We start from the raw sequence: 19,250 nt of genomic DNA on the forward strand, positions 1-19,250 counted from the left end.
GGGGTAAACTTAGTCTGCCTGTAAAGTGGCACATCTGTGTGCAGTGTAGAACATGCTGCAGCAATAATGACATTCGTAAAGGAAAAAATGTAATTCAAATTTGCTCGCGGCTGTAATGTATTGCAGGCTCCCGGCAATAGAGATGAAAAAAACATTGCATTATTCAATGCTGGTGCCTAAAAATTCAGTTCCCCAATATCCTTTTTGAGAACTGGTGCCCAAAACTGAACTGCATATTCCAGATGAGGTCTTACTAATAATTTGTACAGTGGCAATATGATATCACTCTCTCTAGAGTCCATACCTTTCAATACAAGAAAGGACTTTGCTCGCTTTGGAAACCACAGCTTGGCATTGATTGCTATTATTAAGCTTATGATCTACCAGAACACTCAGATTATTCTCTTCCACTGATTCCCCCAGTTGTATTCCCCCCATTATGTATGATGCATGCATATTCTTAGCTCCCAAGTGCATAACTTTACAGTTATGAACATTAAAACTCATTGCCACATAGTTGCCCAATGAAACAGTGCATTGAGGACAGCTTGTAAATTGGAGACTGCATAGACTCTGCAAAGACTGAAATGGTACTTTTAATGTCAGACTCTATATCATTTATAAATATATTAAAAAGTAAGGGTCCCAAAATGGAACCTTGGGGTGCACCACTAACAAGCATAGGTTACTTACTTTAATGCCCCGTATACACGGTCGGATTCTCCAACTGAAAATGTTTGATGGGAGCTTGTTGTCAGAAATTCCGACAGTATGTAGGCTCCATCGGACATTTTACGTCGGAATTTCCGCCAAACAAAATTTGAGATCTGGATCTCAAATTTCCGACAACCTAATCTATTGTTGGAAATTCCGATCGTGTGTACACAATTCAGACACACAAAATTCAATGCATGTTTGGAATCAAGCAGAAGAGACGCACTGGCTATTGAACTTAAAGCGGTTCTTCACCCTAAAGGGGAAGTTCCGCTAATCTGATCCCTCCCCCCCTCCGGTGCCACAATCGGCACCTTTCAGGGGGGAGGGGGGTGCAGTTACCAGGATAATCCAGGTAACTGCACCCACTTCCGGCCAGACCGCCGCAGACCCCCCGCCCCCCCCCCCGTTGTGTTCTGGGAAACACACAGTTCCCAGAGACACAGCGGGGGACCATAAGAGACGCGCAGCGCGACTCGCGCATGCGCAGTAGGGAACCGGGCAGTGAAGCCGTCATGCTTCACTTCCCGATTCCCTGACAGAGGATGGCGGCGGTGGCAGCAGCGAGACGAGCGATCGCTCGTCATCTGCCGCCGACATCGCTGGATCCTGGGACAGGTACGTGTGATTTTATTAAAAGTCAGCAGCTGCAATATTAGTAGCTGCTGGCTTTTAATATTTTTTTTTTAGGTGCAGCTCCTCTTTAATTTTTCTCGGGTCGTCATAGGTGTTGTATGTCACCGTGTTCTTGATGTTTGGAATTTCTGACAAGATTTGTGTTACCGTGTGTATGCAAGACAAGTTTGAGCCAACATCCGTCGGAAAAAAAAACATGGATTTTTTTGTCGGAATGTCCGATCATGTGTACAAGGCATAAGAATCATTAACCACTACTTTTTTGGATATGGTCTTTTAGCCAGTTTTCTATCCAATTACAAACTGATTTTTTAAAGCCTGTAGACTTTACCTTACACATATGCCATGGTAGGGGAACTGTGCCAAATGCTTTTGCAGAATCGAAGTATACTACGTCCACAACCACTCCTTTGTCTAAGATTTTACTTACCTCCTCATAAAAAGAAATCAGATTTTTCTGGCAACTTCTGTCTTTCATGAATCCATGCTGTCTGTTGCTTAAAATATTTTTAAAAGTATCTGGTATTAGTGGAAGTAATAGTGAGCCAGGGGCCACATAAAGGCGAGCAAAGGGTTGGACACAAATGCTCTATATCACTGAGGTTGATGCACCCTCTTCATAAAAATATGTTAAGCTACACTAGCAGTGGGATTGTATTCTCTTCCTGTAGAGGACTACATTACAATATTTAGTGGAATCATTATCCCACAATAACATGGCTCCTCCACTACTAATCTAGAAGATCATTAACCATGTCTGACTTGACAGACTCTTTCTAGAGGAATACCTGGGAAATTGTCAGGCTGCACAAAAATAAAAATGGGCAATGACAAGAAGAGGAAATGAGAGCATAGTATAATTGCTAATCGCCACTTTAGTAAATGCACCCTGACTTGTGCTTTACATAACTTGGTTTAATGTGGTTTTGCATGTGCAGCTACATAATGCATAATTATATTTGTGCCAGTGTAATCAATAGGGCTGTTTGCATCCCTGCCATCTCCATGTTGTTAGTAGCATATACCATATGTCATCATGCATTTTATGTGCAGCTTCATATGTATTTTAACTGCATAAGGAATGCACAAGTGTGACATGACCTTGGAAGCAGCTGTTCTGGGGCCACTAGCATCCCAAGACAGTCCAGTTATTTGATGCATCATGAGTGCTATAACCCATGCCACTAGTCAAAACTGCTCTAGGGCAGATGGTTCAACTGCTCCTTGGCCCACGTGCAGTGCTCGATTAATTTTAAGAACAATTGCTCCAGGCCTCCTGCTAGAGGGGGCCCTCCCTATGTAAAGCTATAATATTTAATTTTTTTTATATTTTAATAAAAGTTATGTTGTAATGCATCTGTAAAATGTATTGCTTGTTTATGGCTGCCTTGCCCATGGAAGAGTGATCTGCCATGGATAGGTTTTCAGAATATGTCTCCTCCTTACCACCAGTTTTAACCTTGCAATGCCCTGAACACTGCACCACAACCAGCCGTTGCAAGGCAGTTGCAGCACAGATTCCATTCACTTGTGTTTAGGTAAATTTTCCTGCAGCCACAAAGAAAAGCATAGTGGACAGGGCATGTGTGAAACCCCCTCCCTCGCTGTGTTAAGATTTAAGTTGAGTACACACCACAGTTTTTTTTTTCATACCCAGGACTTTTGTTCAGCCGGAACATGGTGGAAATCCTTTCTACCTCCTCCGCCCCTCACCACTGTCTTGTAAACATAGAAGCCTTCCTCTCACAGATCCCCGCCTGCCCTGCATTCATGGTGGGGACAAGGAAGATGCAGATGCAGCGTGGTCATAGGTGGAATGGGGCATCATGTGGTACGCTACACTAGGATCCCCATCTGTTCCCGGGTGCACAGACGTTGACCAATGATCTCACTGCCAGTGGGAATAAGCAGCAGAGCCACCTACACTGCGGAGAGGTACTAGAGCCGGATCGGGTATTTTTTTGAAAAGGTGAGATGTGAAGAAGCTTTTGGTGGGGGAGGGGTGAGGGCTGTGAAAGGAGGTGTGGGCAGAGGTAGGGGGTGGGGGAAAGTGGTGCTGAGGTCAGAGCTGAAGAGGAGTGGAAGTGAGATGTGGACAGTCTTTAAAAGAGATCTGAACCCTGCACACTGTGCATAGCACACCCCAAAGTCCTGTACTCTGTACATAGCACATTTCTGAACCCTACACTCTGTATAACCCTGAACTCTGTATTCTGTATGTAGCACACCCCTGAATTCTACACTCTGTGCATAGGGCACCTCTGAAACTGAACTCTGTACATAGCGCACCCCTGAACCCTGCACTCAGTACATTGCACACCCCTGAACTCTGCACTCTGTTCATAGTGCATCCCTGAACTCCACACATAATGCACTCCTGGTATTTATTACCCCAATAAGATCCTCCCACTGTTAGTGCAATTTGGCCACACCCACCACTGTGGATAATGGGGGGCATGGTTGGGTTCCTACACCTAGTCCCTGAGAAAAAAAAGCCCTGGATACATTTATATAGTCTTACAGATTCAACCGACCCTTTCAGGGCAACCAAAATGCTGATGGCGGCCCACAATCAAATTGAGTTTGACACCCATGCTCTACTGTAAAATGGTTGAGAAAGGCTGCTCTATGTTTATTACACTTACTAAAAACAGGACAAACTTATACCTCATTTTATTAAATTGCTGTACAAAGCACATTCCTATAAGAGATAAGTGAGACTTCTGTTAAGGGTTTGCTCTGGAGTCCTCGGCTTTTGGTTCTTTTTAGACATTTTGTTGGCTATTTACAGAGAAAGATGTTACACCAGAATGTTATGGCTCCAATCTTTGGTGTGATTTTGGTTATAGTTGAGCACAGGCAACTCAGATATTTTATAGAGTAAGGCCTCTTTCACACCAACGTGCCGTTCAGGCCCGCCTGTCAGTTTTTCAGGCGGACCTGAACGGGTGCTCCATAGAGCTCTATGGAGCGTCGGATGTCAGCGGTGACATGTCCGCTGACATCCGACCCGCTCCGATCCGAAAAAGTGTGACGGAGGAAAAAGCTATTTTTCCATCCGTCTGCGGATCGGATCGGATGACGACGGGCACTGCGGTCCGTCGTCATCCGATCTCCCATAGGGGAGAGCGGCGCTGTGACAGGTCCGTCCCTGCGCAGTGTGCAGAGACAGACCTGTCATCTCCCTGCTCAGCGGGGATCGGCGGAGTGATCCCCGCTGAGCAAACGGACATCCACGGGGCGGATCACAACTGATCCGCCCCGTGTGAAAGGACCCTAATGCCGCGTACACACGATCAGACTTTCCAGGAGACTTGGTCCAGGGACCAGAATCCGTCGGACAATTCGATCGTGTGGGCTCCAGCTGACTTTTTTTTCCGATGGACCTAGAAATAAAACATGTTTCAAATCTATCTGACGGACTCAAGTTCGACAGACTAAAAATCGAGAAAACTGTTCGTCTGTGTGCTAGTCTGACGGACCAAATATGACGCAAGGGCAGCTATTGGCTACTGGCTATTGAACTTCCTTGTTTAGTCCCGTTTACGACATCACGTTCAAAACGAATGGACTTTAGAATGGACTTAGTCTGGCTGTGTGTGGCCAAGTCCGTTTCATTCAGAAAGTCCTTCGGACTTCCGTCGAAAGTCCGTCAGGAAGACCGTCGGAAAGTCTGGTCATGTGTAGGCGGCATTAGGGTCAAATTATCTATGTGTTAAATTACTGCAAGATGTGGAAATGCCTGTGTTGAAGCATTGCCATGCCATTCATTTTGAATTACACCCCAATGCACTAAGTCAATGCACCATAGGAAATTGTGATGCATTGCGGAAAAAAAATTGTGGCATGTCCAATTTTTGAGGTGTTTTGGTGCATCAGAAGCACATTGATTTCAATAGACTGCCTTAAAGTGCAACTTTAGACTGTATAAATTGGCGGACAGGCAGGAATTTTAATGCAGAAGAGACATGGTTTGTCACTTCTGCCTTAAAGCTTGTTACCTGCCTATCAGCCCTTGTAAAGTGAGTTGTGCACATGCAGTTCACTGTGCAAATTTGGCAATGCCGAATCTGACTGAGCTCCCACTCATGTACCCAGCTGATGACAGCGGCTGGTGATCGAGTCCCGGAAGCCAGCCACCCAAAGATGTCAGTGGCCGGGAGGGGAGTTTGGAGACACCGCATCATTGGAGAGGTGAGTATTGTTCTGCATTCATGCGAACATACATGCATTAATGCATTTTCACAAATGTAACTGGGCCCTTGGGGCTCATTTTCACTATCAGTGGTGACCTCTAACTTTCCGCACTGGATAAATTCAAGTCGCTGCTAGGATACATAGCAATCAATTGTATTCTATTTGTTCCAAATGCATTGCAATGCTAGTGTCATGTGCGGTTTATGTCCATGTTTTTCTGCAGTACACTGGATGGCCTTGAAGGCACCATGCTGCTGCGCAGTGATATGAATGAACTTAAATAAGGTTAAGAAAAAAAAACAAGTAAGCAATGTGATGTACTGGAACACGCAATGCACCGCTCCCTCCTAGAGCTGGTCTACATGGTAGCATGCTAGTGTGTACCTAGCCAGAAACATTGAGCAAGAGCTGTTAGATGCTGACTAGAAGCAGGCATGTACTCATTACACTGGAAAAAATTTATCTGCAAGGCTTTTAATGTGGTTTCTCATCATGCTCCATATCGCATTACAAGATCGCATTTACATAGGGTTGTGCTGGTATGTTTTGTTGTTCGATTTTTTTTGATGTCTGCAAATTTACTATTCGCAATCACCTTTTACAGAGCAGTTTAGCTTCCGTATTCTGGTTCTCATTTGTGTGTTTCACATCATTCAGAGAAAGAGGCATACAAACACTTAGCTTGCAGTTATGGCTTGTCTAATGGATGCTTTATTTTCCGCAGGGACTGTGCATTACATACATTTACAAGTTTTCATAGAGTGCAATGTCTCCATGCCATAGATGACCTTGAGAGTTGTAGGTATGCTCCAAGGTAAAAGCCATTGGTGGAATTCTTTGATCCTTTCAGGTGTACTGAGCCTAGAGTATATGAAAGAACATATCTACACCTTTCATCTATCTTTCTTCAGTTTTAGCTCACAGCAGTGATTGGCTGCAATCAGTTACATTTGCAATTTCAGTTACATGCCTCCATAGTGCTCATTCAAAGCAGAAGTGAAGGCAAAACTTTTTTTTTTTTTTTGTAACAGCATAGGAGGGTTATATCCCTGTCAATTTATTGCCATCTGTGTCTCCATTGGGGAGATTTTCTTCTGTTTCCTGTCTCATAACCACAATAGGAAGTGAGAGGAAATCCCTCCAAAGGGAGGGAATCTCTGGTTCTCACCATGGTCACCAGAACTAGTGTCCTTATTGGAAGATTTCCCCTCTATTACTGCTCTGGTGAAAACCCCCAATTTGGGATTTTCTTTTATTTTTATTTTTGGTGATAACAGTAAACAGGACAAATAGAGAGGGTGATACAGACAGCAGTAAAACGTAACAAGTGTTTTAAATCCTCTCTACTCCATCCAAAACTTAAAAAAAAGTTTTGTCTAGAGTTATACTTTATCTTGGTGTCAACCTCATGCAGTCTGTTCTTCCCCATTATTAAGTATTATTATGTCTTGTGTTGAACTGCATGAGGTTATAATTTTGCTGTATTATGCTGACATCCACTGGTGCTTTCTGGCCAAAACAACATGTCTGCTAATGTGATTTTGGTAGCTTCCTCTGTCCTCCCTTCCTGATTCATGCTAGTCAGTTTATTCCTAGCCCTCCACTTCTTCCATGTTCCTTCAGTTAGTATTAATTATTCACAGAGACAGGGCTTAGGAAAGAAATTGTCTTCCTACACTTTAAAAGACAGGAGAAAATCTTCTGTACTACAGTTAGCTAAAGTAATATTGCATTGGATTCAACATCTGTGTCTTATACAAGAGTTAAATTGTCTGTGGATGGTGCCAAGTCAGCGTGTCACCATACTGTCTGGACAGACTGGGTCTAGAGAGGTATATCAAAGCATAAAGTGGCATTTGAAACAAAACACAGTCCCTGTACATCAGGGATCAGACTTATTTTTCTATTTTTACATTCTGTGATCAGAGCAGTACATTGTCTTCATATTGACACTGTACTGCTCTAGGGAGTTGATCAGGATTTTTTTCACCATAATTGCTTATTATATTGATGATCTGATCACGGTTATAAGCAATATTTTTATGAATGACATCCATTGATTTGCTATTGTGTACTATTGTGATTGCTGTGATTGGCTACAGTTATCACATGGTACAGGTCTGCTGTGATTGCCCCCTGTACCACATGATCACTGAGACTAATTACAGCGATCACAATAGTACACAATAAATAGCTATTCATGAAAGCCATTGTGTACTATTGACATGTGACTGCTGTGATTGGTCACAGCGATCAAATGGTATGGGACAGGCCTGGTACAACGAACTGTCTTCTGGACACAACAGATACAGCAGGTGACAGTTTGCAGCTGCTAGGGTGTGCAGGAAGCATGCTCCTGGAGGATGTCATATGACATTCACCCAGGATTAGAAAGCTGAAGTTCAGCCGTTATTTTACAATAGCCTGGTCTAGAAGTGGTTAAAGTTATAATTTATCACATGGTAGCATTACAACCTCGTTCATGCATTTGGCAGGGCTTGTTCATGCATTTTGCAGGGCTCATTCATGTGTTTGGCAGCCTTTGCCACCCTTCTGAAAAGCGACCCACCGTAAATGTCACCTCTTCACTGCTTGTTTTAACCCTCAATCATTCACACAAATAGGTTGCGTTGGTCTGCAATACTGAATTCTTCTTTAAATAGCGGCCACAACCAGGAACCATTAAACCTCTACTGTGTTTTACACACAAGTGCCTAATAATAAAGCGAGTGACTACATCATAACTATACTTTACTACTGGCAGTTGCAGAGATCCAGTACAATAAAAAGCTATTTTCTTTGTTTCCAGAAAACAAATTTCATTGGCACTTTATGCATTATGTTTGGAAGTAGATTATACCATTACGTAATCACTGGAAGAATTATTTAGTAATAAAACAATATGTGTGTCTGCATTTATATGCACACTTAAAAAGGAAGAACTAAATATATAGTTATAACCTTCTAATACCTAAATGGCTAAACATTGTGCAGCACCCTCTTTTTCTATTTGTATTAGCATAACGATTTCAGTGTTAGTGTACTCTGAAATGTATCCACTTGACCTCCGGAAGATTTACCCCCTTCACGACCAGGCCATTTTTTGTGATACAGCACTCCGTTACTTTAAGTGACAATTGTGCGTTTATGCACCACTTTACCCAAATTCGATTTATATGATTTTCTTACCACAAATAGAGCTTTCTTTTGGTGGTGTTTGATCATCACTTTTTATTTTTTTGTGGTATAAACAAAAAAAAGAACAACAATTTTGTAAATAAGCGTATGTTGATTGGTTTGTGCAAAACTTATAGCAACTGCAATCTATGGTAAATACTGGAATTTTTATTTATTATTACATTTTTTCATACTAGTAAAGGCAGCAATCAGCGAGTTATAGCAGGACTGTGATATTACAGCAGACAATCTGACACTTTTGACATCTTGTGGGAACCGTTGACACTAAAACTGTGATCAGTGCTAAAAATATGCACTGTCACTGTACTAATGACTTTGGCTGGGTAGAGGTTAAACATCTAGGGTGATCAAAGAGTTAAATGTGTGCCTAACCAGTGTTTTTGTGTACTATGTGTGCTGCTTCCACTAAGGGATGTGCTTTGCAGGGAAAGAAAATCCATTGCATCCCTGCTGTCAGGACAGAGCTCTGCATTATTTACATGTGCAGAACTCTGTCCAGCCTCTCTCCTCAACGATCAGTGGGTGCCAGCGGACATCTGTTGGCCGGCACCCACTGATCGGCTTCTGCTATGACTAAACACAGCAGAAGCAGTGCATGCGTCCCCTCCCCAGAAGTGCAGGATCACATACATGCATACATGTGATTCTGCATATAACGGCTGACCTGTAGCAGTAAATCTGCTATAGGGCGGTCAGCAAGTAGGTAAAGCGAAGCGCCAGTCTCCCCCAGAAAAATTTAAAGTCAGCAGCTACAAATACTATGGGGGAAAGAGGGGGGATTAACTTTTTCTCAGATTTTGCTCAGATTGCGTGACGATCAAAACGAGGTACCTGCTCCCCCCACCCCCCCCCCCCAAAAAAAAACTTCCAATAATTAAAGAGGATGGGGGAAGGATGCAAAGAAGTGTAACTTCCCCTTTTGGGTGAAATTCCGCTTTAAGTATGGAACAAATAAATAATATGCAATAACAGTCAATAAAATCATGGAAGTATTTTCTTTAATAAAATGTAATCTGAACATTTTGTGTCTAAAGTAGACACTGTTGCAAAAATAAAGTGGCCAAACATATTGGTATTTGGCTGTAAGTCTTCATTCAAATGGGTAGTGAGCCCCATAGAGTGTGAAGAACAGTTTGTTTATTTACTTTGGGGTAGAACATATCTCTGTTCAACCCATATATAGGTGAATGGAGATGCAGCAACTATATGGACTTGGGTGCGCCCTCCGTTTAAATTGATAAAAAAAATAGCAAAGCCGATAGAGTACATCAGAAAACCACTCCATAATTACAATAAGTGCAAACACAAGACTGAAAAGTGCATGTCCTTTTAAATGTGAACAACAAAACCCATAAGTGACTGTTAGAATCTTGAATCCTATGGCTATATTGTACCTTATTTAGTGATATGCCCTGTACACGCAGTTGGACATTCCGACAACAAAATCCATCACACAAAGTTGACAGAAAATCCGATCGTTCAGAACGGGTGACGTAAAGCACGTACGACAGGACTTTAAAGAGGCCAGTAGCCAATAGCTTTTTGTCTTGTAATTCATTCTGAGCATGCGTGGCACTTGTGCGTCGGAATTGTATACACACGATCGGAATTTAAACAATCGGATTCTGTTGTCGGAAAATGTTAGATCCAGATCTCAAACTTTCTGTGTCGGAAATTCCAACGGAAAAAGTCAGATGGAGCCCACACACGATCAGAATTTCCGACAACACAGTCCGATCATATATTTTCCATCGGAAAGTCCAATCGTGTGTACAGGGCATAACACAGCACCAAATGTGCCCAAGCTCCTTACTAAATGAATAAGATCTCCATATTATAAGAGATTAGCAATGCATAAGGAATAAACACCACAACAGGTTTTCTGCATGAATCATCTAGCGACATCAAAGATGCCTGACAAAGGAGCTCAAAAGCTCCATGTGGAGAACAACCAAACCACATAGTGTAATACTACTGGTCCAAATCATTTGGTGGAGATGGGATTTTGGTGTGGGGTTGTTTTTCAGGGGTTGGGCTTGACTCCTTAGTTCCAGTGAAGGGAACTCTTAAGGCTTTAGCATACCAAGACATTCTGGACAATGTCATGCTCCCAACTTTGTGGAATCAGTTTGGGGATGTTCCCTTCCTGTTCCAACATGACTGCAAGGCAAGATGGGGACCAGTTCCACCCCCACGTCTGCCGGAGCAGAATTCTGGCAAGGGCAGTAGAGAGGGTGGGTATGCTTCTGGGCATGCATGACCCCATTGTGACCATGCATGCCCAGAGGTGGCAGGGAAGCGTCAAACAGGTGCGGCCATGCCAATCATAGCAATCAGCCTCCAAGAGAAGGGCGGAAGTGACGACAGCCCAGTCCCAGCAAGCAGTTTTTATTTATTTTATATTGTATTGTTGATATAAGTATAAACAGTATTTCCCAAAAGTGAGTACACCCCTCACATTTTTGTAGATATTTTATTTTATCTTTTCATGTGACAACACTGAAGAAATGCCAATTTGCTACAATGTAAAGTAGTCAGTGTACAGCTTATATAACAGTGTCAATTTGCTGTGCCCTCAAAATAACCCAACACACAGCCATTAATGTCTAAACCTCTGGCAACAGAAGTGAGTACACCCCTAAGTGAAAATGTCCAAATCAGGCCCAAATCAGGCCCAAAGTAGTCAATATTTTGTGTAGTTGGGCATGTAGTTCACCAGAGCTTCACAGGCTGCCACTGGAGTCCTCTTCCACTCCTCCATGACATCATCACGGAGCTGGTGGATGTTAGAGACCTTCGCTCCTCCACCTTCCATTTGAGGATGCCCCACAGATGCTCAATAGGGTTTAGGTCTGGAGACATGCTTGGCCAGTCCATCACCTTTACCCTCAGCTTCTTTAGCAAGGCATTGGTCATCTTGGAGGTGTGTTTGGGGCAATTATATTGGAATACCAGTCTTCCCTCAATGAACTGTAGCTCCCCAGTGCCGGCAGCACTCATGCAGCCGCAGACCATGACACTCCCACCACAATATACACTCTCCCTGAGGAAGTCACGCGTGATGTAATGCGCAGGGGGCGTGGCCGGAGCACATTACGGACTGGAACTGACATGAGAGGCGGCGTGTACACCGATATTTGTTTCTTTTAAAACACATCTTTATTTTAGCTGTGTAAGCAGGCATTTTTTAGTCTAAAAAATGGTTTTAAAGTGGAAGTAAACCCATCGATTTAAACAGTTTAAAAAAAAGGCATGCCGGGAATGCTATCTGCACATTGGCTGTGCTCTCAACCAAACTATCAAACCACCCAATGGCTGGGGTCATAACTGATCACATGTGCAGCACCGTGGCAGCTGAAGATTAAACAGAGGCAAAGATGGCAGCTTCCATGGATGAAAAGGATAGGGGGATTTACTTCCACTTTAAGTGATAATGCACCATTGGAGGCTTGTTTACTTTGCATGGTGAAAGGAATATCCTGTATGTGAGGAGGAATCCTTTGTGGAAAGCCGTAGCTGTGGATGAAAAGCGTGCTGATCTCGCCCTTTTTCTTGATTAACATTCAAGGCTTATGATATATACCTATGAGGTGAGAGTTCTGTGAGCACAGAGGTGTTGGTGATAGCGGCTCTGTCATCTGAAAAAACACTAATAGACTACTCATTTCACTATTTACATTACTTGGATCACTGGATGAATCACATGACTTTATTTTCTATAATTAATCAATTCTTCACATTTATGTTTGAAATACTGTTTATTATTATTTAGACACGAAAGGTTTTGTGCAAGATCACTGTATACTTTAACTCCCACCACTATGCTTGACTGTAGGCAAGACACACTTGTCTTTGTACTCATCTGTTTGCCGTCACAGACGCTTGAATCCAATAAGTTGAACCCAATAAGTTTATCTTGGTCTCATCAGACAACAGGACATGGTTCCAGTAATCCATGTCCTTAGTCTGCTTGTCTTCAGAAAACTGTTTGCGTGCTTTCTTTTGCATCATCTTTAGAAGAGGCTTCCTTCTGGGATGACAGCCATGCAGACCAATTTGATGAAGTGTGCGGCATATGGTCTGAGCACTGACAGGCTGTCCCCCCACCACTTCAACCTCCTCAGCAATGCTGGCAGCACTCATACATCTATTTTCCAAAGACAACCTCAAGATATGACACTGAGCACGTGCATTCAACTTCTTTGGTTGACCATGGCAAAGCCTGTTCTGAGTGGAACCTGTCCTGTTAAACCGATGTATGGTCTTGGCCACCGTGCTGCTGCTAAGTTTCTGGGTGTTACACTGTTATACAAGCTGTACACTCACTACATTGTAGCAAAGTGTAATTTTTTAAGTGTTATCACATGAAAAGATAGAATAAAATATTTACAAAAATGTGAGGGGTGGAACAAATTTTTATGAGATACTGTATATTATTACTAGTTTGTGTTATTTTGGTTTTCTTTGAATTTAATTATGTATATGTATCCTGAGGAAGCACTTAACTGCAAAATGTGTCGGAGACCTTGGATGGTTCCCATATTTTTCCAACCTCATTTCTAAAGAGTACTTCATGCCTATACTCTAAGTACATGCTTAATAGTCAGTATAATCTCGCCTATGTTTATGACAGGTCTACTTGGTTAATAAATGCAACCTATTTTGCATACTGTTGATGTTTTTATGAACTTGGATTTAAATTATTAAAATAAAACATTTATGCTTTTATAACAATGCTGTAAATCGTATTCCTGAGGTTTCAAGCACCTTAAAGTGGTTGTAAACCCTTACAACACACTATGACCTACAGGTAAGCCTAGATTAAGGCTTACCTGTAGGTCCAAGAAATAACTCCTAAACCTAGACGGTTTAGGAGATATTTGCCCGAAGACAGGCACCGCTGTCTACGGCGCATGCGTCGTAGACAGCGGCGCGCAGGCGCACTGAGCGCGGCATTTCCAAGAACGGAGCTGACGCGCGTGTTGGCTCCCGTGCGCATGCGCGGGAGTGACGCCATGGCGGCTTCGCCGAATGACAGCGGCGGAGCTGCAAGACCCCACCGACAACATGGATGCGCCAGACTACAGGGGACAGCGGTGACTTCGCTGGCTCCTGTGTCAGGTAAGTGACACATAATGGACTAATATGCGATGCATAGTAGTCCATTATGCTTTGCCTTTGCAGGGAATGAAAGAGGAAGTAAACTCATCAGGGTTTACTTCCTCTTTAAAAATCCCTAGTGTTCGCTTCCTTTTTTTTTTTACGCAAGGAATTATAATCAGCTAGAGAACAGCTAGGATGCATTTGTATTTGCGTTTAACCACTGAGAATTGCAGAGGAGGGGTGAAAGGTCCATAAAATATCAGGTAGACATGCTTTGTCTACATACTGATGGCTAACTTGCTACTTCTTTGTCTCCCTGCAAAGGTAAAGCATAATGCATAGTAGCCCATTATGTGTCGCTTACCTGACACAGGAGCCAACGATTTCACCGATGTCCCCTGTAGTACGGAGCGTCCATCTTTTTCCAGGTATCGCTGCTCCGGCCACTCGCAGCGCCGGAGCAGCGATGGCGTCACTACCGCACATACGCAGGAGCCGCCACTAACGGCGATAGTGCGCCTGCGCGCCGCTATGTTTACGGCGCATACACTGTAGACAGCGGTGACTGTCTTTTAGTAAATATGTCCTAAACCGTGTAGGTTTAGGAGATATTTCTTGGGCCTACAGGTAAGCCTTAATCTAGGCTTGCCTATAGACCAAAGTGGTTTGTAAAGGTTTACAACCACTTTAAAAAGGTATTACTCATGACTGGCTGAAATTGTAATTTATTATGTTAGTTAGTTGCTTTGAACTCAACTTCACTCCCGCATGTCAGTCTCGATTTCGGTGCTGATTTCACAGACATCTGTGCATGTTTCTGCACAGATGTCAATGGAAACTGCACCCGAAATTGCAAAAAGTAGTACAGAAACTGCTTTTTGAAATTGGTGCGGCGCCACAAATGCAGCGTCTCACTGATTAGGATGGTGCCATTGCTGGCAATTGATGCCGATTTGATATGCAATTTGAAATTGCATGTCAAATTGGCGGGCAATTGCTGGCAATGGCACCATCCTAATTGGTGAGATGCTGCATTTACGGCAGCACACTGATTTCAAAAAGTAGTTTCTGTACTACTTTTTGCAATTTCTGGTGCGATTTCCATTGAACCCACATGGCTTCATTGCCGCAGCTCAGTGTGAACCTGGGCTAAATAAAAGACCAATAAAGAGGTCAGCTTGTTCAGAGCACAAACCTTTAGATGGAAGGATCAGAAGGATCGGATATTTTTATTTAGGGGAAAAGCATGCTAAGTAATGTGTAAGGTATTTGTTACTCCCCAGAGATCACAGTATTCTCCCTGACAATGACTTTATGTGCTTTACTCTCCAAAAGAAAAGCATTGTCATCGTTCAGGTGTCAACCAGGGTCAGCATCTACTTACTCGAGAGAGAAATGCTGGCTCAGAGATGACACAGTCATGTCAATTTTGGTGCCTATGCAGTTCTTGGCTGTGTTCTCAAATGTTTAACAGATCAGTCACCTGCTGCAGCCTCCCACCCTGTCACTCTCTATAAAGCTACAATGTTCCAGTCTGATCAGCGAGGGAGACAAGATACATATAATGCTTCCTTCTGCCTGTAGCAGACTGGTGACATCATCTCTGCTCAGGCAAAATCAGTTTGCTGAAGTTCAGGGATGACATTTTAATTGGAAAAGCTTTTTCTGAAAAAAATAAAAAAATACAGTTGCCCTATATTGTGACATGTCAGGAATCCACGATCAATGCACATACTCGCCAGCACACTATGAATCTTCCCAGGGCCATTTTTAATATGGATTGGACCCTGGGCAAAAAAAATCTTAGGCCCCCCTCCATGCAGTTTTGCTCTCGACCTGCTCTGAGACATACAATAAATAGCAGCTAGACTCAAAACCTGCTTACTGAATCAGATCAGGCAGCGATTGTGATTGGTTGCCAAAGGTTACAGTGTATTATTCCCAAATACCAACAAAACTAATACAATCAATAGAAAATAAATAATGAATGAATAAATAAGTGTCAAAAAAAGTGCAATAGTGCTTTAAAAACTACAACAACACTTAAAGCTTATAAAAAAAGTGCATCTGTGCATTACACAAACGACTGATATAAAGTGCTCCTGTGCATCATTCAAGTGTCTAAAAGTACACAATTGTGTGCATTAAGACCAAAAAGTACATATAATGAAAAAATTGCAATATATATAAAAATAAAAGTATGTGATATAAACGCAGACAGACAAAACTGTTCTATAACCACAGAAAAATAAGTGATCTAGACACAGGAAAAAACGGTGCAAGAAAACAAAAATGTACTAGTTAAATTCCAAACAGAAAAAAAAAACTCAATAGCAGCAAATTAACAGATCTCAATAGAGTGTCCCATACACAGTCCAATCGTGCAACTTTGAATGCAATATCAAAACCACAAATAAAGTGCAATGTGCCAAGTCAACTCCCTTCCAATGGTGCTCCGTGCCAGTGCTGGTTATATTAAATAATTACCTCATGGCTGCGAGGTATGCAGCAAAACAGCTAATATGCAGGGGGTACTTGGAAGAGTCAGGGGGGGCTGCAGAGAGGACTTATATCACATACTTTTATTTTTATATATATTGCAATTTTTTCATTATATGTACTTTTTGGTCTTAATGCACACCATTGTGTACTTTTAGACACTTGAATGATGCACAGGAGCACTTTATATCAGTCGTTTGTGTAATGCACAGATGCACTTTTTTTATAAGCTTTAAGTGTTGTTGTAGTTTTTAAAGCACTATTGCACTTTTTTTGACACTTATTTATTCATTCATTATTTATTTTCTATTGATTGTATTAGTTTTGTTGGTATTTGGGAAGCGCAACACAACCCCCCCTCCCCTTTTTTCTGTTTATTATTGAGAGTCAACTCATAGAGTGTTTGCTGCTCCCATTAGAATAGATCTTTTGCCTTCTTACCATCTTTTGGCCATAGAGCGCAGGAGCCTTTTATATATACAGTGTATTATTACCACTCGCTGACTGGTTGCTACAGGTTAAAGCACACATTACGGCTCACTGATTAGTTGCTAGAGGTTCCAGCACATGATTTCTGCTTGGTAATCGGTTGCTAGAGATTACTGCATATCATTACTGCTCACTGATTGGTTGCTAGAGGTTACAGCACATCATCTCCTCACTGCCTGCACACCATGGACTGGGGAGGTGAGAGAACCCATTAATAAACAGAAAACTCCTAAAGATCCTAAGACTCTTGGGATCAGTGGCAATGCTGGGGGAAGGGGAGGATGTGATCAATGGCAATGCTGATTTTTTTTTTTTTTTTTACCGACCAATAATATAAAGAGGAGTTTCAGCACTGGCCACCAATGTAATAGGTGTTTACGCTGACCACTAAAGTCATAGGGGTTTGCACTGACTATTAATTTACTAGAAGCATTCACAGTAACCACCAATGTAAGGAGGGATTTACACTGACCACCAATGTAGGGGGGGGGGCATTCACACTGGATACTAGTGTGAATGAAACAATTCTACACCAAGCACCAATGTAATGAGATTTACACTGACCACCAATGTAACTGAGACATTTAGCCTGCTTTCACATTTGTGTGTTGGGAACACATGCAAAATCACTTTCCTGACACCACAGAAACGTGCTGCCCTTTAGCAGATACACAGCAGTGCTATTAATTGTTAATAAAAACAAAGTGGGGTAGATTCAGCGCACTCTGGGTAGGGTGAAATGAATAAAAACATATATTTAAATCAAGTCCATAATGGAAAGTCCATATATGCAAAGCAGAAACTAATATTCTGAGAAGGCTGCCGGCTTGCAGATAGAAGTGAATCTGGAATGTGAACAGGAGAAAAAAGCAGCGTCTTCTAAGCGTAGTAAATCAAATTTTCTTTAATAAGTTCAGTGTAAAAAAGGTTAATACACTCACAAACAAGGGATGGAATCAGGCGTATAACATAAAATTCATCCGCACTTGTCCGGGAGGAACAGGCTCTGGCCAGCATGTACCATAGAACAGTCCAATGGTTACTGCAGAGAAGGAGTCCGATTCAGCCGGCGTCTAAGGAAAAGGAACTGCAGACACCGGAACATAGCAATGTGATGACATCACTTCCGGATCAAGGTCAGCGGGAGGGTGTGCACGTTCGAAGCAGGTGTGCTTCTCCCTCAGGCTCTCAAGTGCAGATTAATTTTATGTTATACTCCTGAAAACCTTTACACTGAACTTATTAAAGAAAATTTGATTTACTACGCTTAGAAGGCACTGCTTTTTTCTCCTGGGCCATTAATTGTTAATGACACTTTCACGCATCTGCTGGCATGTGCCTTGGCACCATGTGATTTTGAAAAAGGGTTTGGGAGTTTCCTCCGCATTTTTATTGCATAGAACAGCACATTAAAATGAATGGGCTGCCCAACACGTGACCTACATATTTATCCACCCTGTCAGTACACCTTTGCATCCTAAAACCCATGCTAACCTCTGCACCTCAAACCTCCCCATGCTCTGCACTCCAACCCCCCTCCCCTTTAACTATACCTGCCTCCTCTACTCATCTTTGCACCAACCTTCCTTACCTCCATACATCCCCTCCTTGCCTACTTGTGCACCCCAAACTGAAATTCCTTCTCTACCTACCTCTGCACACCCCATGCGACCCTCCGCCCACTAATTTGCTTACCTTTGCAGAACAGGCTGATGGTGGGCTTAATGACCACAGTTGTAGGCAGGACTTTCAAGCATGCCCCTTTATCTCTCCAGTGGGCAGCATTCAGTATAGGTGATGGTGCATATAACCTCAGGGGGGAATAATATACATATGAATACTGCCTCTATTTACATATGAATGTTGCTAGTCTGCAGTAATTTACATATGAAAGCAGTTGATATTTACATATCAATGCTGGTATTTACATGTAAACACAGGGTCTGCAGGTGAGTCATCTGTACACAACAATAGGACAGAGCTGGGCAGCAGTAGTAACAGAACTTCACACTGAGATATCAGGACAGAGCATGGGACTAAAACCTCAAGGGAAGAGGAAATTTAAACTGGGATAGTTGGCAAGTATGAGGCAGCTGCTTTGGGTCCCACAACAATGACAGGGCCCAGGGCAGCTGCCCCTTTTTCCCTGCCTTAAAGACGGTCCTTGATCTTCCATTGTAGTCCAAAGCTTTTATTGCAGAGAGATCACATCACAAAAGAACAAGTGCAAAGATTTGGAGCCTGACATGCCTGACATAGGGGTCCTGCGTGGCTCTGTTTTTTTGTCAGCTCTCTGCAATAAAAGCTTTGGACCAGTGGTGGCCCGTCAATTAGGGGTGCATGAGCGTTGCCCCCCCCATCCATATGTCCGGCCCCCTGACCTACGTGCAGGACCCTGGACGCATGGATTCAAA

At 42.6% G+C, this 19,250-nt stretch overlaps 1 protein-coding gene across 2 annotated transcripts in view; it reads left to right on the forward strand.

Moving 5' to 3' along the window:
- Nucleotides 1-19,250, forward strand: part of POPDC1 (popeye domain cAMP effector 1) — a 114,161-nt gene that overhangs the window by 15,148 nt on the left and 79,763 nt on the right. The window lies entirely within an intron of this gene.

This window comes from Lithobates pipiens, unplaced genomic scaffold, assembly GCF_037356315.1.
Source record: "Lithobates pipiens isolate NorthernLeopardFrog02 unplaced genomic scaffold, aLitPip1_a1.2 Scaffold_18, whole genome shotgun sequence".
Lineage (NCBI taxonomy): Eukaryota > Metazoa > Chordata > Amphibia > Anura > Ranidae > Lithobates > Lithobates pipiens.